This window comes from Lutra lutra, chromosome 8 (genome assembly GCF_902655055.1).
Source record: "Lutra lutra chromosome 8, mLutLut1.2, whole genome shotgun sequence".
Taxonomy (NCBI): Eukaryota; Metazoa; Chordata; class Mammalia; order Carnivora; family Mustelidae; genus Lutra; species Lutra lutra.
Window position 1 is genome coordinate 40,811,546 of NC_062285.1, and position 22,966 is coordinate 40,834,511.

General features: G+C 47.7%; 1 protein-coding gene across 1 annotated transcript in view; it reads left to right on the plus strand.

Annotated features, from left to right (window-relative positions):
- KCNA6 (potassium voltage-gated channel subfamily A member 6) overlaps positions 1-19,503 on the plus strand; it is a 64,499-nt gene extending 44,996 nt beyond the window's left edge. The window contains exon 2 of the mRNA XM_047743013.1: positions 19,420-19,503. The gene's annotated coding sequence lies outside the window, so the exon portion shown is untranslated. The remainder of the gene's footprint in view (positions 1-19,419) is intronic.
- Positions 19,504-22,966: the final 3,463 nt, after the last annotated feature.

Sequence of the window (22,966 nt, forward strand, 5' to 3'; positions counted from 1 at the left end):
TGACTGTGGGGCTTCATTCACACTGTGGAAGTCTCTATGTCAGGGACCATATTCTTAGCCATGTGCCCACTGAATATCTAGCAGAGCACATGACACAGCATTGTCACTCATAAGATGTCTGCTGAATGAGTGAGTGAGGACATGAATGAATGAGGTGTTGACTCTGGTTAATGTATAACATTAAAACACTAACATACGAGTCATCAAGAACTCACACATTGTTTATTACAAGTGAAGAGATTGTCAAGCCGTCCTGCAGCACACACACACACACGCACACAAACACATGCACACATGTACACGTATACATCCTTTTCCTTCCTAGGCATCTCTTCTTACTAGAGAAGCCCCATAACTCTGACATTTCCTATTTACCAGAGAAGCCCCATAACTCTGACATTTCCTATTTACCAAAATACTAAAGGTCTATTTACCAACTTGTGTCTAACATCTGTTCCTTCAACCAGCAAGTGTTCCTTGAGTATCTGTGTGCCAGGACAATGAATAAAATGAGCAAGAATCCACATCCTTATGGAGGTTAGGTTCTGGTGCAGGGACGCAGGCAATGAGTATGATAAATAATTGAAATATATTGTTTGCTAGATGAGTGTAAAGGCGATGGAGGAAAATAAAGAAATGGGACTATGGAATATGGTGGGGGATGGGGGTGGAGGTCAGCTTAAAGTAGGGGAGACGGGGAAAGACTGGCCTAGAAAGTAATGTTAAGTAAAGAGTGGAGGAGGTCAAGGGGTGAACCATGAGGGTACATGGGGGAAATATTCTAGATAGAGGGGACAGCAAGTACAAAGACCCTGAGGTCAGAGCATCCCTGGCATGCTCTAGGAACATTAGGGAGGACAATGTGTCTTCCACTATGGCTGGAGGACAGTGAGCAAACAAGAGAGGAATAGGACGTGAAGCCTGAAATCGATGGGTGGCCAACTAGTCAGGGCCTCTGAGGCTCCTGGAAAGACTTTGCTTATACTTTGAGTTGGAAGGAAGTCCTTCCTCCAGGGTCCTGAGTAAAGAAGTAATAAAATTTAACGGAGTTTACAAGTTAGGAGATTGTTGGTATAGTCTGGGGGAGACCTGGTAGCAGGTTGGATCACTGTCAGTAGTGGGGGTGATGACAGAAGGAATTGGAGGGGGGGGTGGGTGTGAGAGGAAGAGAGAATCATGACTTTAGTGTTGGGGGTTTGAAGGTGTGTGGAAGAAAGGGAAGATGTGGAGGCTGTACTACCCTTTTTGGCTGTGGCTGGAGGCCCAGTGGCCCCTTCCCAGAAACTGGCTGGTAGGATGACCCTCATCTACAGAAGCAGGCTGTACACCTGTCCCCACTTCAGCTCTTCTCCAGGAAGCCAATGGGAGAGTTGCAGCTGTTGTCATTCCCGCCAGGCTCTCTTCCTTGAACCCATGTCTGGGATGAGCTGTATCTGAGCTTCCGTGAGACATTCTCAGTCTCTCAGTCCCCTCACTCCACACACCCACCCCCTGATTTTATTCATTACTTTCTGCACGTTCCTCACTCTCCCCACTCAAACAAGAGTAGAGCAGCCTACTTCTCAGCCAAATCACAGAATACTCATAGCAGACTGCCCTGGGACCAGGAGACTGCCTTGAAGTCTATGGCCACAGAGCAGTAAAGAGAGGTTGCCTACAAGGTTCTCTTTCAACTCAGACCACTCCTTGGAAAGTTGGGGACATGACTGACACTGGTCCCAGCCGAGAAATGACAGGCAAGGTGTGGTCACATCCTGGTGGAAGTCAAACCTAAATAAGAAGCAAGAGATCAAAATTCCCCGAGGCAGAGATAACGGGGAAGGAGAAGTTGGGGTGCATAAGATAGACCAGCAGAACCCCAAATCAGTCTGAAAAAAGAAGAAAAGTCATCAGGAGGCTGAGAAGACCACTATCATGGCTCCTAAGGAGGGGTCATGGAGGCCTTGCCCAGAGTAGATGGATGAAGGAGGATGGGCTTCCCTCATGTCATGAGCAGGAGGCCTAATCTCAGAGGCTACCCTCAGACTGTCCCTGTTCTGTGCCATCTGACTGTCTGTGGAACACTCCATTCTAGGGCGACCATTGTCTTTGTTTTAGGTGAGTTACTAGGCCACTTTGGGGTGCCTTTGGCCACTCTCAGGAGGATTTTGCTTGAGCTCAGAATGGCTAGCTATAGATGAGGGACCTTGGTGGGCCACAGAAGGAATGGGGTTGGATGGATCTCTGCTCATCTGCTCAAGCATGATGGTTACAAGATAGTAGAGTGGAAAGAGTTTTGGACTGAGACTCCAGGGCCCTGGAGCCAGTCCTGGCCCTGCCACTAAACTCACTATGCGATGTACATTAAGACCTTTCACCTTTTTATCCCCGAGTCCTTGGTTTCATCTGAAAAATGGAGAACTGGACCAAATAATCTCCAATATCTCATTCCACTTAGTAATTCTGAGATCTTTAACTCCATCATGTGCATGATTCTGATTCCATTTACAATGTGTGGAGGTTTTTCCCATATCACCAAGCAATTCTTCGACATCAGTGGGGAATCCTACAATTCAACTCGTTCTGGCACTACCTGGGAGGAGGCCTCATGTCCCTCAAGCTGAGGGCTCAGTCCCACATTACTGCTGCCTCTACCTCACTTGAGACCCCAGGCACAAGTCCAGGTAGTGCTTCTGACTGACCAGTTCCCACAACCCCTGCCTTGGGTTCCAGTAATTGGCTAGAGCATCTTAGGGAAGTTAGATTTACTTACCAACTCATTGGATTATTATGAAGGGATTTAACTCAGGAACAGCCAGATGAAGAGCTGTATTAGGCAAGATATGGGGTGAGGGGCATGGAGCTTCCATGCTTGCTATGGGTGGGCCACTCTGCCCAATCTCATGTGTTCGCCAACCCAGAAGCTGACTGTACGCTGTCCTTTGGGGGTTTTATGGAGGCTTTATTCCATAGGCATAATTCATTAAATCATTGGCCAATGGCAGTTGATTGAACCTCCAGCTCCTCTCTTCTCCCCAGAGGTTAGAGGGGAGGGACTAGAAGTTCCAACTTTCTAATAACATGGTTGGTTCTCCTGGCTGATAACCTCTCTCCTTAGCTGAGGTCCAGAAGTTACCTCATTAACAAAGCAGGAGACACCTTGATGCACGAGAAACAGGACGAAGATCACATATATATTTCTTATTGGAAATCATCATATGATAATGTGGACAATTGAAGGCAAACTAATTTCCAGGTACATGATAAAAAATGAAAGCCCTCTCCCCTTGCTTAGGGAGATTCATATTGATTCAATTTGCATCTATACTCAGTGGCAGTGTTACAATAGCCAGGTGACTTTGACTCTTAGTAAAATTATTCTGGTATCTGCAAGAATGTCAGGCTTATGGATCACCTATGGCATAGGGTGTTGTGAGGATGGAGTGAATTAAGATTTAAGCAGTGCCTAGAACTGTGCCTGGCCCACAGGATGCATGTCAAAGTGTTCACCATTATCATTATTATCATTCCTACTATGGGATGGGTCACACAGACATTCTTCTCCTGCTAAAGAAGAATGTGACTTGTCAATCTCATTTTCATAGAGCTCCAAACTCAAGCCAGCGAGCCTGATGGAACTCTTGGCCATGAATCTGGTTCTGTGGGCTACATGGGAGGATCCTCCATCTCTCAGCTCAGTCTCAGAACACCCAGACAGCCTGGTGGTTGCAGCAGAGTCAGTGAGATCAGGATAAGGTTGTGTCAGGTGGCCATTCTGAGAGCACAATGAGTGATGTTCATGAAAGTGCTTCGTGACCATCAGTCTCCCTCCAAACATAGGAGGTTATGAGCAATCCCGTGTCTTCCTCCTGGATGAACAATAGCCTATGAGCTCAACTCAGTCATAGAGCACCTCAGAGCCATCTCTGGCTGACCTGCACCCCACCACCCCCAGAAAGCCCCAGAGAAGTGAAAGGGGTTTGTCAATGGTGTGGCAGTGGTTGCTGGAATTCCTGCGTAAGAGGTTAGAGCTCCTGGCACTCTGGCTTCTGGAATGTTGCTGACCCTGAGGCCTATAAGCCAGAGATCAAGAGTGCTTGTCCCTGAAGCCACAGTCTCCCATGCTGGAGGTGATTAAAAACAAAACAAAATAACTTCCTCCAAAAACTGTATTTAAATAGAGTTGACATACCTGATAATCTGGCCCACACTCATCAGCTGTGAATCTCCTGCAGGTGACTTCCCCAGTTAAGATTCACAGCCAAGGGGCGCCTGGGTGGCTCAGTGGGTTAAAGCCTCTGCCTTTGGCTCAGGTCATGATCCCAGGGTCCTGGGATCAAGCCCCGCATCGGGCTCTCTGCTCTGTGGGGAGCCTGCTTCCTCCTCTCTCTCTCTGCCTGCCTCTCTGCTGACTTGTAATCTCTGTCAAATAAATAAATAAGAAGGGAGTTTTCTCCTTAAAAAAAAAAAAAAAATTCACAATTTCCATTTCTGACAACTCCACTAGAGGGAGCCACCAACCCTTTATTTCTCCCACAGGCTGAATGGGGGTGTGGGGGGTAAAGACACCCAGAGCTGTTCTTGGGTACTCATGGCACCTCCTGGTTGGAAGAGTTCATGAGGCAATATTTAGGTCATTCCACAGGGTCCCTGCATGATTAACCAAACCTGCTGTGTGAATCCGTGTAGGGCTGAGAGTCTGCATTGCCTTTCCTTGGGGGCTGCCTGGCTCTCTGCCTAGCAGTCCTGAGGAGCTCATAGTCCAGTGAAATGGGTGATGACCTGCCCCCCACCCCTCATGCTTGAGTAAGAGGAGGTGCCATGTGCAACGGTAAACATAGCTGCTCAGAGATCCTGGGCCCATGTGGTTGGAACCAGGGCTTCCAAGGCTCTCTGATCATATGGCCTTCGAAATCAAGTGGGCCTCTTCAGGGGCCCTTCGCTGGGGGTGGGAGGGGGTGGGCAAACCTCCTGGAAAAGGCAACAGAGCAAGGGGAGCAGCAGGAAATTGCTCTGGAAACTCCACACAGAGGCCTGGCATCCTGGGGACTTCTGTCCAATTTGCTCTCTGTGGAGGGAAATTAGCCATAGGGGTTAGGCAATAACATTGCAAAGAAATCAAGTGTCTTTTGAAAAAAATGATTTTTCAGTACAAATACCACTTAGTTGCAGAGATTTTCTGGAATCTCACCAGGTCAGAAATCAGGCTGAGTTATTTTGAGCTCCTACCCGGATAGGGGCCAATGTGGGCACAACCTTCCTCTTTTGGAGTCAGTTTTCAGTTCTGACCCTCAGTTCCCTCCTCTGCCAAGCAGGGGCTTGATGATATTCAAGATCTCCCCTGTAACAGACCAATGCTCAGTTTGTCTTCTTTTTTTAAAAAAAAATTATATTTATTAACATATAATATATTATTTGCCCCTGGGGTACAGGTCTTTGACTCATCAGGCTTACACATTTCACAGCACTCACCATAGCATATATTTCCCCCAATGTCCATAACCAAATCACCCTATCCCTCCCCCGCCACCCTCCAGCAACCCTCAGTTTGTTTTGTGAGATTAAGAGTTTCTTATGGTTTGTCTCGCTCCCAATCCCATCTTGTTTCATTATTTCCTTCCCTAACCTCCCCCACAACTCCTTACCCTGCCTCTCAAATTCCTCATATCAGAGAGATCATATGATAATTGTCTTTCTCTGGTTGATTTATTTTGCTCAGCATAATACCCTCTAGTTCCATCCACATCGTTGCAAATGGTAAGATTTCATTTCTTTTTGATGGCTGCATAGTATTCCTGTGTGTGTGTGTGTGTGTGTGTGTGTGTGTGTGTGTGTGTGTATCATCTGTTGATGGACACCTAGGTTCTTTCCATAGTTTGGCTATTGTGGACATTGATGCTATAAACATTCGGGTGCACGTGCTCAGTTTGTCCTCTTGCATATTTGTCACCAACTCTCTGTCTCTGTAGGTTAAACGGTGTTAAAAGTGGTTTCCCTCTTCCACAGAAGCATCTTTTATTTATTTTTATTTATTTAACTATTTTTTAGAGGGAGAGAGAGCATGCAGATTTGAGCGGAGATGGAGTGGGGGTGAGGGGCAGAGGGAGAAGGAGAAAGAGAATCTTAAGCAGGCTCCAGGCTGAGTGCAGAGCTGGACACAGGGTTACATCTCACGACCCTGAGATCATGACCTGAGCAGAAATCAAGAGTCAGATGCTCAACTGACTGAGCCACCCAGGCGCCCCTACATAAGCATCTTTAAAAAATATCAGTAACAATAACATTAGGTTGACCTCTTGGAACTAGCCAACTAATCAAAAGTGATTCTGAGCTCCTCTGTGCTTAGCAGGATCACAGCAGTAGGCTGGAGAAGTGCAAAAGCAGGGCTCAGGTTTGCATTCTCTATGTCAACAATGACTTGCTTATTTTCTGGTTTGTTTTGGTTCACCTGACTTTTAACAGGCTAGTGTCAGTTCCTCAGGGGCTCTGTGAGGTTGCCCCACATCCTAGGGCCTGGGTCCACATTCCTCTTAATTTCCAAGCACTAGTCAGTCTCTCAAAGCTGCCTCAATGGTGCAGACTTGGTTCCAAGTTGGGTTTTGGTGAAAAAGGAAGTAGATGACAGGGAAAGTGGGGGGGGTTCCTTAGAGGCAAACCTGGGAAGGGGCATTCTTTTTTTTTTTTTTTTTAAAGATTTTATTTATTTATTTGACAGAGAGAGACATCACAAGTAGGCAGAGAGGCAGGCAGAGAGAGAGAGGAGGAAGCAGGCTCCCTGCCAAGCAGAGAGTTTGATGCGGGGCTCGATCCCAGGACCCTGAGACCATGACCTGAGCCGAAGGCAGAGGCTTAACCCACTAAGTCACCCAGGTGCCCCGGAAAGGGCATTCTTTATGCCAATCAATACATCATTTCAGTCAATACAGTGTTGGAATAAGAAAAAAGTGCTTTTCAGTTTTGCTCTTGCCCAGTGCCTTAATAGTCAAGAAAGGCTTCTGGACATTAATAGGAGCAGAATACCAGGGCACGTTTGGTCTAGGTCAGTCCTCATTCTTCACTGTGGATCAGAATCACCTGGAGAACTTTTTAAAATGTGATTTCTGGGCTGCAACCCCAGGAGTTCCTGATTCAGGTCTGAGAAGGGTCCCAGGCATGCACATTTCTATTAAGCTCCCATTAATGCCAATTCTGCAGGTCTGGACACCACACTTCGAGTATCATTGGCCAGGAGCTCAGTGAGGACTCTCATTGTCATCTACATCTAGTGCAGCGAGCACAGTGCAAATAATAAGCTGGGGACTGTCGAGCTTATAGGGAGCAGTCCACGAAATAGAAGCGTGAGTAGCTACATCTCCAAGGAAACCAGGACAATCCCTTCTCCCGCTGTTAGTCAATGAGCTGCCTACTGGCTAATTACCGTGTTTGAGGGAAGCATCCAGGTTCCTGCGGGGAGCTTCTGGCCAGCAGGAGGCGCCAGGACCGCTTCTTCCCTCGCCTGAAGGTCTGAGAAGAGGAAAAGTACTGAGGACAGGGAGCAAAACCGGAGGCGCGGCACTCGTGCGAGGACACCAAAGGGGACTCGGGCTTGGCGGGAGGGGATGGGGGCGGGGATTGTTTGCTTTTCAAGTTGTTTGGTTTGCCTCCCGTTGTCTCAAAGCGCACTCACCATGACCCCGGTAGGCAAGAGGGGGCAGGTGACAGGAGATGATCACTACCCCTATTTTGTAGCCAGAGAAGAGAAGAGAAGAGACAGAAAGGGGCTTGAGCAAGGTGACAGTGTGGGAGCACCGGGCTGACTGGAGCAAAATATTTCCCACCCAGGTGTGCTGTGGAAGGGGTGCAGGTCTGAGGTGGGCTGGCCAACTCTGAGGTCCCAGTCTACCCCAGCCAAGAGCCATGGTGCTGTTCAGACTGCTCCTTGGGGTGGGGAAGGCAAAGGAATTCTTTAGGGGGAAAGAGACCAAGTAAGGCAGTACTCAAGATGAACACACAAAATGACAAATAGGATATCTACCTGCCCCGCTCTTGCAAAGACATGTGTCCAGGAGCTCTTAATATGCCCCCTCTTTGTGCCCTGTGAGCCAGTGTCATCTGGGGACTCCTGGGCTCTGAGCAGCACCGCAGGCAGGCAGGCAGCAAAGCAGACACAGTGCTCGCAGTCCAGGAGCTTGCCACAGGATGTTTCCATGGCATCCTGCCTCTGCCTCACTCAAGAAGCCCTTTTCTCCCCACTGGGTGGGTGACATTGGAGAGAGCTGAATCTCCCACAGATTATTTGGAAGGGATTATATTTCAGCCACCAAGAGCCCCTTTCTTTCCTTTCTTGGCATGAAAGTGGTTGTGTTGTGACTTTGGAGATAGATATGAGGCCAGGTAACATCAAAACAGGTAGGATCATTGGTGTACTGCATATGTATTCTGAACCCTAATTCATTTGAGGTACAAGTTTCAGTATGTGTGTAAGTGTGTACCTTTGTGTGCACATGGGACTACAAGCTCTATGGCAAATTAAGGTATCAAAACACAGGCAGTAAAATTTTAGTTTGGGAAGTTGGTGCATTATTTCCTGGATCCACCATACTTCTCCTAAGTGATCCTTCCCTTGCCTCCAGTAATTCTCTAATTAGTTTCTGAACCTTCTTCTGTCCCTGTGACCAAAACATGCAAATCCCATGTTCAGATAGAACCCCTATCCCTAGAGCTAAATGGAGAGACCAGAAACCTTTCTCCTCAGGCTGTTGCCTGATTTTTCTCCAGCTCACTGTGATGGCTTTTGGCATGAGCAAAAGAGCAGAGTCCTTCTTTTATAGGTCTACATGGAAAGCGACGTGCACGTGTGTGCGTGTGTGTAGTTCCCACCTTGACCGCACTTCCTAAAGCGTTTTGAGTAAGCAAATCCATGTCTCTATTCTGTTCTGTCCCACACAGCTCTCCTTCCTGCCAGCCACTGAAAGGGATCTTAAACAAGAGCCTATGGGGATCCTCCTCTCCCCTCCCCCACCAAATGATGTCCTGATATAAATTCTGACTTTTCTAGTGAAAATTTCCAAAAAAGGCTCTGTCCCTTGTTGGGTGCAAAAGCAGTAGCTCTTCAAGACCAAGCGTCCGCCTCAACCTTTAGCCGTTCCACAGCTCTTCGGAAGGCAGGAATTTTCAACATCAGATCCTAGCCTGGTGTACTTCTCTCCTGGAGCTTGTGGGGCAAGGTCTGCCCCCAAGTCCTCTGCACTACTCCGCACAGCCCCGCTGCTAACTGCAGCTTCCTTCTGCAGTCTTGAAGGCTGCCTGGTTGCTGGGACCAGGAAGGAGTCCAAGAACCAAAAGTCAGGGGCTGCAGAGCAGTGTGTGCTATAGATTGGCGTGCTAATCCTTTCCCTGTCCTTGTAGGACCCCCATCTTCCTTCCCTCCCTCCCTCCCTCGCAGCCTTCTCCACTGCTGTAACTGACCTGGAACATCAGAGGTAGGAAAGTCACTGCTCCAGTTGAATTTTGCTGCAGTTCCTTTTTTTCCTCCCCTAGATGCTGAGAGCTATTTTTAGCCAGGGATTTTTTTTTTCTCTTTTTTTCTTTCTTTCTTTCTTTTCTTTTCTTTCTTTCTTTTTTTTTTTTTCCAGGGGATCCACAGTCTATTTTTAAAACCCTTACGGAGGCCAAATCATTGTATGTCTCATAGGGACTTTGGTGTTAGGTGGGAGAGGCCATAGCAATGGGGGCCAGGGGTCTTCTTGAACAGAAGAGGGTGATCAGGAAAGGCCCAAGGAAGGTTGGCAAAAGCTGGATCCCAGACAAGGGGAGAAGGGCTACATTTTTGTGCTGGGGACTCACCCATGAAGACCCACTCTGCTCCTCCCTCCAATAACCCAGGGCTTTGGGCCAGAGCAGCCTGACTTGCATCCCAGCAGCTGCAATGACATTGCCCTCAAATGTGGTGTCAGTTGGTTTAATTTACCACATTTTTTTTCTCTTCTTTTGCCACATTTCTACACTCAGATCTCTCCCCCACCTCCCCTCTAGCAGCACCACCTTGTAGAGAAGGTTTTGGACAATGGATTGGGCACAATGTCAGCCTTGGGAGAGGAGGTGGGGGGCCCCGGTATGTCACAGACAGTTTGTGTGTGTACACAGACAGCTCTGTATGTGGCAGGAAGGTAGGCGGGCAGAGCCCTGGGAGTCACAGGCTCTGCAGGAGGGAGAGAAGAAAGAGGTAACTGAGGACTCACAGGTCAGAGCTGCTTCTGGGAAAGCTTGAGAGTTGGTTGGTGTTGACTTGGGCAGAGATGCTAATGAGATATGCTTTGTGTCCTTCAGAGGCTCCCGTAGACCCTGTCTTTCCTCCTTGCATTCCTGGCACTTAGCCATTTGCTCCAGGGCCCCCAGCAGGTAGGTGAAGGGGCCAGAGCTCAGAGTGCCCCTGAGAAGACCTCCATGCTCCCCACCCTCATATCTTCCCACCACTGCCTGACTGAGACAGCCGATCCCACGGTAGTCTCTTTACTTGTTATGTCGGGCTCCAGGTGAGCATGGGGTTCTGGGATGCCCCTCTTTCTGGACTCTCATTCCGTGACACTCAGGAGGCCTTTCCCTGCCACTCTATCTAAAATTGGCGTCTCCCCTCCTGGTACTCTCTAGTGCACCCTTCCCTGACTTGCTTAATTTGTAGTTTTTCACTGTGTGACTGTATATTATTGTCTCTGGTTTATTATCCATTGCCTAAGTTCCATAGGGATAGGGATATCACACTTCTTTTGTTCACAAAAAAATTCTTCGGTCCCTAGACCAATGTTGGCACATTTTAAGCACTGAATATATATTTGCTGAATGAATTAATAAGAAGAGCAAAATGTGCTGTGGGAAAATCATCCATGGGAGGGTTTCTCTCAGACCCTCCCAGTTTGCTCTCTAGGTCAGGAGAGTGTACAGGGAGGGGATGGAGAAAAATAGTGGTTCCCACCCCCAACACACAGACACACACACACACACGCACCAGTGTAGGCCCCAGAATAATAAGCCATTCAGAACCTTAGCAGGAAGAGGCCAAAGACATCATTAGATCTAAACCTCTTATTTGTGCAGAAGAGTTAACTAAAACCCAGAGAGGTGCAGTAACCTGCCTAGAGTCACACAGCCAACTAGTGGCAGAGAGTGGAACCTGGGTTCCCTATTCCCAGGTTAGAATTTCAGCAGTTTCAGTGGCCACTGACCACTCTTCACCTAGAAATGTGGGGTAAAATTTCATTCCTTCCCAGGCCAAGCAAGTAAGTGCTCTTCTGATCATGGGGAAGAATTTCCCTCAAACTTGGGGCAAACCAATCAGCAAACCAGAGTCCATGGGCTCTCAGCCAGCTGGAGGGCTCAGGCAGGCTGTGGAAAAATCTGCCTGGGATGTCGTTGCTCTTAGCAGGACCCAAACTATGAGCTGTAAAGAAACCACGTCAGCAAAGACAGATACTGTGCTTCTAGGAGGTGATCAAGAGCTGTGTCAGACTTGTCCCCAGTGGAGTCCGAGTCCCCACCAAGGGGAGTTTGTAGGGCATCAGGTAGGGGCCTGCAAAATCCATGCTTTTCACACCCGCAGTGGCCGATGTGGATGTCACCAAGCCATCAGCAGAGCAGCTGTGTGAGGACAAGTCAGTGAAGTACCTCTGATTCCAGGACAACAGTCTGTCAGTCAGCCCACTCATCAGTAACACTGATTCCCTCCTGGCCTGGAATCCCACTACCATGGAGAGACAGAGGTGTATCCCTGAGCTCAAGGACTCTGTGTCTTATGGAGAGGCAGGAAATATTTCTTCTTGTCCAACCCTCAAACCCAGGAACTATAACATATGCGAATCTGCAGGTACAGATTGAAATGATGACAACCATGTAACCAGAAAATGAGGAAACCAGGTCATAAAGCAATGGTATGAATCAGAAATACAAGTGTGTTTGTGTGTGTGTATGTGTGAGCTCTGAATATTTGCCAGTACAAGTTACACCAAAACAGACTTAGGGCAACTGAATTCATTACGTTATCATGTTTACGATGTGCCAAGTACTTTTCACACCCCTTTATGTTGCATGTCTTCATAATATGCCTCTGAGACCAGCAGGTCAAGGATTTATTGTCTGTCTATGGTTAAGAAAACAGAGGGGCAGAGAAGTTAAGTCCCAGGTCCAAAGTCTCTCCCATAGGGAAGTAGCAGAGCTGGAACTTGAAACCAACACTACCAGATGACAAATGCCGGTGGGGGGGAGCGGTTAATCAGGGCTGGCTTCAGGGAGGTGGCTCCAAGCCCGGTTTAGAGGGAGGGAACTGCCTTTCTGTCCATGGAGCATGCCAGCCTGGCCAGGGCCCACCTTTGAGGCTGGTAAGAACCCTGACACTCCAAGGAGAGTCCCGTGCAGCTGGGCTGCTCCATGGAGCCCTCCCTTGAGGCCCACTCTCTGGGACTACCTGTCTGCTCGTCCCCACCAGCACATGCGTGTTAGGGGGAATTGGGGAGACAACAGTGCTGCTGGCAGCATGAGGTGTGCAGTGAGTTCAAAGACCCTGAGAGGTGAGAGGGCTCCACAGTCAACACGGGTGTCTTAAGCTCAGAGTCCCAGAGCACCTGTGGGAGAACGGAAAACAACCCATCTTCCTGGCCACTGTCCCCCTCACTCAAGCTACTCCACTGTGCAGGGGGCTGAATAGTAGCCTCCTGAGGTATGTCTACATCCTAACCCTTGGAATCTGCGAGTGTAACTTGTTTGTGAAAAGGGTCTTTGCATATGTAATTAAGTTAAAGATCTCATGATGCAGTCATCCTGGATTATCTGCATGGGCCCTAAATCTGATGGTAAATATTCTTACCAGAGACACACAAAGGAGAGAGGAGAGGAGGAGAAATCCACGTGAAGCTGGAGGCAGAGTTGGGAGGCACCAGAAGCTGGAAGAGGCAAGAAAGGTCTCACCCTTATGGCCTTTGTAGGGATCACAGCCTTGTCAATACTTTGAGTTCAGACATCGGGCCTCCAGAAACAGGACAGGGTAAGTTTCTGTAGTTTAGCTCCTCCCCCTTCCAGACTCAGCACAGGGGCTTGATTCTCCAGACACTCTCCTTGTTAGGATCTCCTCTCTGCGTCAATCCCTGAGCTTATTCCTGTGGTGACATTTGGCATTTGGATCAAATGTCCCCTCATCTCTTTGTCTCCCCCTGGATCTCAGTCTGAGGGCAGGGACCTTTCCAATTTAAGACCTTGTTCCTCATGTCTTCATGGGTTCCAGTCCCAAGCATGTGCCTGGACACCCGGCGTGTGTCAGTGTGTGTGAGCACTTTAGGCCAGAGGTCAGACACGGCAGGTTCACTGTGGGAGAGAGACTTATTGGACGATGTGGGGTTGAGTCACGCCCTAAAAAACAAAAGGGGAAAGGAGAGTATTCCACACGGTGGGGGGGCATTGTGCGCTAATACACTGCAGCAAGGCTGACAGTTTTCCCATGTGGTGCTGGGTTGCCGGGGGTAGGAGACCTCTGCAAGACGACCAGACTGAACACCAGCTCTTAGTTTGGACCCTGGACCCTTGAATCCCTGGCACAGCCCTGAGGCATGGACGTCAGGATTGCCCTCACTCAGAGAAGAGGAAACAGAGACATGTTCCCCAGCGGTTTACCATTAATAAGAGGGGAGGGTCTGGAATGCCGACCCTGACAATCTGGGTCCAGGACTACTATGCCATTCTGTTTCCTTTGGGTGAAGGTGATGATGGTGGTGGTAGAGAGGCGGCAACATTTACAGAGCCCATTCGGTGTGCCAGATGCTACTCAAAGCTCTCCACATGTACGGACTGGATCAATCCTCACAACTGCCCTAGAGGTGGAAACGGGGGTGCATATCGTTCAGGGGAAGTGCTCAGGCAAACTGCCCTCTGTTCGTAAGTGGTGGGGTGGGTTATGGGAATAAGCACAGTCCTACTTTCCTAGGGCTGGAGACCACCCTCCATATACATCAGGTCATGGTTGGAGTCAAAAGCTTGCATTTCCCGGCCCTGCTTCCATGGGTTCTAGGAGGACACTCAGGTCCACCAAGATTCCTCCCATGTTGTTGAGCATATCCGAAGTACCTCCTGTTCTACAGAATTTGTCCTGGCAGCAAGAGCTTCGTTCCCATGGGTTTCCGTTCTTGCTATCAGTGCCCCGATCATGAGGGCCCCTCCTGATGATTTCTTCATCCTTCTCCAGCTTCTAGTGCAGCTCCATCCCTTCCTTTAAAGGGTTGCCAAAGTGACCTGCATAGCAGAGAAGACTTCACCAGCCCAGGGTGCTCTGTGCTGCCCTGCCACGGAGATTTTACTGAAACAGCTTTCACTCTTCTCCGTCTTCTCAGTCCCATTCCTACCCCCCATCCCCACCCCCTACCCCCTACCCCGGACCCTCCACCAGCCAGGATCCAGTGCTGGCCCCAGGCCTGGGAGATCTGAGGGACACACACAGGACTGTCTTCTCCCTGGTCCCCCCGGTGGAAAGTGTCCATCTAGATGGAAAGTGCCCAGTCTGTGGAGTCCCCTCATTCCCAGCACGCACGGGTTTCTTAGGACAATTGCCTGCTCTGTTAGATTCTCTTCAATAGTCCTTCAGATATGTGCACATGGGTTTGAGTATATGATGAACAAGTTTCTGTTCTCTAGCTGATGTTTTGAGATGAGTCATACGGGGAGGGACCAGCAAGCTCAGGAGTTTGAACACTATGTGCCAGGCCACAGGGGTCATTAAAGGCTATAGTACCATCGCATTAGAACACAGAGAGCATTTTCTAACTGTTCCAAGACATTCATTCTTCCTGGGTCATCCTTGCCCCCTTCAAATCTCCAGTGACAAACTGCCAGATCTCCAAGGTGCTTCTGCTGCTTTGGCAAGTTCTGGAGCGAAACTGCCCCAGCGCCCAGCTTCTGGGGGGAAGATGCACCAGCTTCCAGAAGGAGGTGCTGTCAGCAAAATGCTCTGGCTGGGCTGATAGGAGCTGTGCAGGGTGGAGAGCCCAGGCCAAGTCTCCTTTGTAAAAAATGACGCACCCTGTCTCTGTGGGTTTTCTTCTTTGTCTGCGAGGTTGTTTATCTGACCATAGTGTTGGGTTTTAAAAGGCACTGGGAAAGTCAGGACTGCTAACTCAGTCCTAGGAGTTTTCAGCGCCTGTCCTTGTCAGTATGGCAGAGATGGGGTGGAGGGCACTGACTTGTGTCCTGAGATTCTCTTGATCCAAAGAACGTCCAACTGAGGACAGAAGAACACAGAGGAATGCATGGGCAGAGACTTACTTGAAGTCCAAGATGTTGCCTGTGGGGTTAATAATGGTGATAAAAGTGATCTGATGATGATGTGTGGTGACAGTGATGATGATGATGCTATCAGCTAATGCTCCCTGAATGTGAACTCTGTATCTGGCACTGTGCTCAGCCTTTGATATGCAATGGCCCATTTAATCCTCACAGCAACCCTATGACATAGGTACTGCTATTATTCTCATTTTGCAGATGAGGAAGCTAAGTCTCAGCAAGGTTAAGTAATTTGCTTGAGGTCATGCAGCAGGTTAGTGGTGGAATTGAGCCTCCTGTGCAGGAAAGCCTGCCTCCAGAGCCCCATCTTTGAGGTAATGTCTTCTATCATGTCTTTTTAGTCCCTGGTTGCCCCACGTGCGTTCCAGATCTTTAACCCATGTAATGGGCTCCACTCTTCCCCCAAAGGTGAAGGTGCTCTTACCCAATAAAGGGGCATAGTAGAGAATAACCTGCAGAAAACAGCCAGAGTTTGTAGCCGGGGGTGGGGATGTGGGCTGGAGTGGGAGGAGAGGAACCCAGAGAGGTAGATTGGATAAGATAATCAAGGTTTTGATTATTTCTGGGAGGCAACAGGGAATCATCAAAGTTTTTGAACAGAGAAACGGCAAGATCAAATTTGAATTTTGCAGTGATTAGGGTTTGGGTGGGGCCATCTTATCCATATTCCTACAAACAACACCACCAGGAAGGCCCTTGGTTCCACCCACTTTGAGCCTGCGCCTGCCAAGAAGGTAGGAGGCAAGGGTCTTTTGCGCCATTTTTCGGAGAAAGAAGCTGAGTGTTGTAAATTCTGTACCCTTTTGGCTACTCTTAGGGCTCAGAGGTGAGGGAACATGCCATGCAACCAGTGGGTGTGGGTAAGTTTTCAACAACTGACCCTTTAAGGGGAAAACACCCTTATTTGGAGCATGTGAGTTCCCTTGGTATAAATACCCCACTGTAGCTGACTTCAGCCTACCTAGCAGTGTGTTATTAAGTGGGTTGCAGAATTCCTGAAAATGCAACAATTGGTTCTAGCAAGCTAACAGTTGAAGCTGTTGAAGCTGACTCCAACATACCTCTCATGCAACCCAGTGCCCTGCCCGGCCCGTATTCACTGAGACAAGGAGGGAACTCCATGCCAGGGCTGTTAAGAGAGGCAAAGTAACTTGGCCAGGCCAACTTGGAGACTCAGAAATGCAGCGAGGGATAGACACTGGCATCTTAGCTCCCAGGCCACGTGTTTGTGCAGACTCTGTTTAGGAGGACAACAGTTGATCTCTGCCTAGATCCCTTTCAGAAGAGATTTTACATGCAGTGGTGGCAGTTTTCCTCTGTCTTCCAGGACATGTGTCACAACCTCCTACCGGAACTGGAAAAATAATGTCATGGAGTATTTTTAACAGTGAGTACATATCCCATACAGTGATGGATGACGTTTGAGAACTCAATTCCATAAACTGTTTTCCAGTTTCCTTAGGGCCTCTATGGCCCTAGCATTCATCTGATCATTTGTTTGTCTGATATAAACTGAGGGCTCAAGCATGAAGATTATGGAAAACAGACGAGAAGCGTTGCTGGTGGGGTATTGATAAGACAGAGGTCAGAGGTCAGAGGCAGGAGCAGGCATCAGATCATGAGTCCTGGCATCCAAGATGAAAGTTAAGAAGTAATCTGTCTCTAGGGTTTTGAGACCCAACAGGAGAGACTCTCAAGTCCAGTAGGTAGGAGGGAGGTGCTCAGTGCCAGTGATCAGAGAACATGGCTCACAGAAACCTGACCTTGAAGCATGAGACTGACCCAGCCATTGGGTCTTACTCATTTCTTATTGGGACAAGAAATAATGCCAGGTAGGAAATTTCCCTAAGGTGAGGGAAGAGGAAAGAAATTAACATTTGTTGAGAGATCTTGGGATATGTCAAGGTTTGTGTGTATGAGCATGTATTTTCTCAAGTCCTAGTGGCAAGGAGAGACCTTCATGTGATAAGTGCTATTATTTCATTATCTGTTTGAGAAAACAAATGCTCAGAGAGGTTAAGTGATTTGCCCATGTTCACACAGCTGGTAAATGGCTTAGCCAGGGGGGTGGCGGGATGAGAGGGTAGCAGCTGAATACAGATTCAGAAAAATTGGCAGGCAGTTAGGATTTGATAGAAATCGACTCAGCTGGGTGTCTGCCTGCCTTTGTGGGGCAGTATGGCAGTGGATGGCTGGGGTAGCTGGGTAGAGGGCTGGGAGAAGGAGAGTGATGGTTCTGCTTTCCTCATGCCACTGGGAGAAAGGAGTTCACTGCCCTGTCCATGCGTCCTCCCTGGAGGAAGTACGCAGAATGTTTACACAAGGGCACATTTCTGGCACGCCGAGGGAGCCAAACTCTAAACGGAGACCATACCCCCAGCTTGGCAGATGCCTGAGAGTAAGGCTCTCGCTGACATGTTGATGGAGAACAGGGACTTCTTGTTTACCCAGCTCACCATCTGGATGAGCAAGGCAATGTCCAAGGAAATAGCTGTAACTAAAAGCTCAGAGACTGCCTCCCTGGCTTCCCTTGTGTGTGCTCCAGAGCGCTTTGGCCGCTTCTTGGCCAGATACGCAGTGTGGACGGTGTGCCAGGGCAGGGCAGGGGCTTGGAACCACCAGCAGATGCAGGGGTGGTGCGAAGAGGAGGTCGCAGGAGCTGGGGAAGGGGGTGACTGCAAATGTTTGGAGCAGAGAGGTTGAGATCCATTCTCCCCAGGGGATAGAAGAATGAAAAAGGCTTTTCTGTCAAAAGAGGGATTGGGATCAGATAGATGGGAGACCTTCCTAACTGGTAAGAAAAGGTGCATGGGTTAAGAAGGTCATCTGGTGAAATTCTTTTGAAATGGTAGCAGGGAAGGTTGGGGTGGAACTGGTGCTGGGTCAGGGGATGAGTAGCTGCAGACTATACCTTAGAGTTTGAGAGGCTGGTCCATCCCACTCAATGCAGCTAGGAAAACTGGGAAGATTTGAATCCTTGAACCCTTTGAGGGGTTGTAAGTATGAAAATAGTTGAACTCTTCCCTTGACCCATTCTTGCTCACAAAGGAACACAGTCCTCTAGAAGATCCAGAACTGCGAGCAAACCCCACATTGTATTCATTGGACATGGGGATACCTTTCTTATTACTTCGGCAGAGGTTAATTTGAAAAATTCCTTGCATTGGTCAAGATAGACCTATACCAAACAACAACCAAAAAACCTCAGTGGCTTGGGCATCTGGTTGGCTTGGTTGGTTGATATTCTGATTCTTGATTTCAGCTCAGATCATGATCGCAGGGTCGTGACATCAGGCCCCAGATCGAGCTCCATGCTGGGCATGGAGCCTGCTTAAGATTCTCTTTCTCCCTTGGGATGCCTGGATGGCTCAGTCAGTTAAGTGTCTGCCTTCAGCTTAGGTCGTGGTCCCAGAGCTCTGGGATTGAGTCCCACATCAGGCTCCCTGCTCAGGAGAAAGTCTGTTTCTCCCTCTGCCTGCTACTCTCCCTGTTTGTGCTTTCTCTCTCTCTCTCTTTCTTTATCTCTATCTCTATCTCTATTTCTATCTCTATCTCTGGCAAATAAATAAATAAAATCTTTTTTAAAAAAAGATTATCTCTCTCCCTCTCCCTCTGCCCGTCCCCCCACTCCTTCTCTCTCTCTCTCAGGAAAAAAAAAAAAACAAAACAAAAACCCGAAAATCTTCAGTAGCTTAGCACAATAAAGAACACAGCTCACTCACATCACAGTTCCAAATGAGTTGGTGAAAAAGGAGGGCAAGTGGGAGGAGGCTCTGTTCCATGTCATCCAGGGTCCCAAGCCCTGCCATTCCCTAGACCTTATGGTTCTCCACTGCTTGTGGCTGGAAAGCAAGGGACGGAGGGAAGAAAGAGGGAGTGGGATTACCCAGGAGATTTTTAGAGGCCTGTCCTAGCAGTGGCATACATCACACTTGTCAGTATTCCATTGCCCAGAATGAGACACATGGCCCCATCTGCCTGCAAGCAAGACTGGGAAAGGAAGTACCCAGGAGGACAGGGAAACTAGATTTGGATTTGGTGAACTCACAGCAGTGTCTCTGGCACACATTTCCCGAGATTTCTGGGAGCATCCTACGTGTTAAGAGAGTTAGTTGCAATGAGCGGTCTTTATGATTTCTCTTACAGATACTGGCTGAAATAATCACCATTTGACTAGCTCAGAACTGCTCTAAAAAAGTGGCAACGTGCCTGCGAGGGGGTTTCTCAAGCCCTGAAGCTAAGAACTCAGCCCTGCATTGCAGAGCCGCCTGTTGCTGGTGGCAGCTCTGTGCTCAGCTGTCAGAAATGGTTGCAAATCTGGGACTGCGCAGGAACTGAGCCTTTGCAGGGGGCTCCACCATGGTTCACTTCTATTTTGCTTGTTTTAGTGATGTAGGCACCAGAACTGGTGACTTTCAGGACCTGAACTGCAAGGATATATGAGTTTTGTTGGCTTCCTAGGACATTTCAGTTGGTTGGTATTTTGCAAGGTCAAGTCTAAAATTGGGGGGTTTAAGGCAACAGATCTCAATAGGCTTTGCTTCTCAATACTCCAAATTATCCAGGACATTCTGGTTTATCTAACATGGATTTTCAACACTTCTACCAAACTCTACATAGAGAAGTTTATAGATGTGAAAGAAAAATGCCTCTAGCTGCTTCTTCCATTTATGGACAGAGTGACCACTATCTTATTTTGCCCAGGACAGCTCTGGTTTGCACCTACTGTCCAGGCATAATTATTACTTGCTTTTGCTCTCTAGTGTCCCAATAAATCAAATGGTCACCTGGCTTAGAGGAGGCTCTGTCCTGATTCTGATCAGATATTTCCTTGCCAGCCAGCCTATGCCCAAGGCCTGACATCTGATGATGATGCAAGATTTGGGCTTAGTTAATAATACCTTTGTCATAGTCTTTGTTCATTTTATTAACCCTGTGACTTCCTGATATCCTTCCTGTCAGGCTTCAGAATCGTGGGCCTGTGTTAAGAGTTATTCAGTTAACAGTCAATAAAACAAAAAAATCAACATGCTTAGGAGGTTAGTAAAGCATGGATTATAAGTTACATTTTGCAGATGTGCAGTTTAGGACCATGGAGGTTAATGACATTTCCAAGGTCATATGGAAACCAAACTCTAGTTCTGACCCAAGCATCCTTATTCTAGGGCACTCTTCTTTCCTCTGTGTCAGGTATGAGGTCTCAGATGCCCTGTACCTAATGGGTGGTGCAGGCAAAATTCTACAGGAGAGCCAAAAATCAAACCCAAGAAGAATCTATGCCATCATTAATTTCTAGATATCACTATGGCTTTCTGAATGTTCTCTTCGTATGATTCGTTATCACCAAAAAGCCTTGTTTGCATGGAGTAATGTGTCTATGCCCTCACAGGCACATATCTTCCCAGCTCTAAAGGTGACCAGTCAACAAAGGCCCCCAGAGCACCTCTCTGAAGGTGAGGAATGGTATCTGTGCTGCAGGAAGGAAGCATAAGACATGAGCTCTTAATTAGTCAGAAATCGATGAGTCCAGGGCTAGTACCATTTGTTTGGAGGAATGTGACAGCAATAGTGTGTAATCTGGTAATGATTAAGGTGGACTCCAAATCTACATGTTAATCACATTGAACAATCAGGCACCAGGCTCCTGTCTCGGTTATGGTGTTCTGTTTAGTTTGGATGAGCTGTCTGTAAACTTGCAGATGTGAGCTTGGATCTGAGGCTATGCTTCCTTCAATGAGGGCCTTCTTACAAAGTTCCTAGGGAACAAACACAGAGGAGGAACTGGAGAAGCTAAAGACAGTCTAGATCCTGGGCCCAGCAATCGATATTCCTCTGGTTCTCCTGCCTGAGTTCTTTGGGGTCTTAGCGATATGGGTTTAAGCTGATTTCATGGAAACATAGACCTCTTAGAATGGTAAGGGACCTTAGAGATCATTCAACATCTTTCAAGCATGATATATATTGATGTATTTTATTTTATTATTTTTTTCTTTTAATGATTTTTATTTATCTATTTGTGAGTGTGTGTTTATGTGTGTGTGTGTGTGAGAGAGAGAGAGAGAGAGGACAAGCAGGGGCAGGGAGAGCCGCAGGCAGAGGGTGAAGCATATTTTATAACTGATGGTATAAAAGGAGATTTCAGGGAATACATGGACTTCAAAAGATGTTTATTTACTACTTGCATATTTAATTAAATGTGTCTTAGAAATAAAATAACTGTCATATCCAACCCATTAGCCCATAAATAGTATTTATTATAACAAAGTGGGTAGTAAAGAAAACAAAGTCATTGTGAAGAGAAATGTCAGTAATAAAGTGGGCATACAAATGTGTCAAAAAATGTCAAAGTGATTGCAAATGAATGAAATTTGGAAAAATCTGATCTGGTATACTCTTGTTTTATTGATTAAACTGAGACCCAAATAGAAGAAGTTGCTGATGCAGAATCAGAATCAGGAGTGTCCACAACTCCCTCCATGGATGCCACTTGCCTTGGAATGCTTCCCAGGGCCACTTCCTCCTTCCCAGGGCCACTTCCTTCACCAGTTCCACACTGGAGGCTGGTGTCTGCTCAGCATCCCCAGTCGCTAATGGGCAGAGCTCATGCAGGAGAGCTGAGCCTCTGTTCCCTCCTCCCACCAAAGGGCAGGCACTCCTCTTCCCCATTCTTCCAGAGGCACATTTCCCATCTTGTGGAGTAGGTTCCCCTCCCCCCTTTTGTGAATCTGAAGCAGGAAGACAGAATTTCCTTGGAGCCTCAGGACCCTCAGTGTTGCCTGGATGTTTTGGGAAAAACAAATCAAATTCATTCTGCCTGCTCACTTAATGAGGAACAGTGTGTGGAGGCAGAACTAACTCACTAGAGAGAGTTAACTAACTTTTAAGAGTAAATCTCCAGCTTCAGCAGGGCTTGGGGGCAAGCCCGTTGTTTCATGAGATCCTCTGCCTTAATCCTGGTCACCAGGAATTAAGGCCTGGGTGACAATCTCTCAAGCATCCGCTGGAGGAAGGCACTTATCAGTCACGCAGTGGTTTACATTGTTTCCCTGGGCTTAGACCTTCTCTTTCTGTTCTGAGGAGCAGCAACCCCACCTACATGGAGCTATAAATATCAGGAGGCGGAAGAACTGTGTGCTCCCCAGCTTTAGATCCAGGCCACTACGCACTGACGGCACTTGTACTCCCTAGGCTGGCAGGAGCCTGCAGAGCTCATGCTGTCCACTCTCTGTCTCCAGATGCAAACCAGGGGGCTCCAACTTACTTTCATGAACATCCAGACTTCTCTTTAATACTACTTGTTTCCATCTGGATATTTGGATATATGTGTTATGTGGACAGACTAGCATTCCAGAACTCAAGACCATGGAAGACCTTGGTGAAGGAGAATGAACCAGGGAAAGAACAGACCGATGTGATGGCAAGAATACTAAAATTTAATGATAGACCAAGGTTGCAAATAAAAGGGATGGAAGAGAAAGCCAGGGTGGCCATATTAATGGCAGCCAAAAAAGACCTCAGAGGAAGGTATTTTTGGAGATAAAGAGTCATTCTTTAATTACTAAAGGAATAATTCATGAGGAATATATAATAACTCTGAGCTGAATTACACCTAACAATTCAAATTCAAACTATACAATGCAACCATTGTCAGAATTATAAGGAAGGACTGGCAAATACATTTATAGTGGGAGAT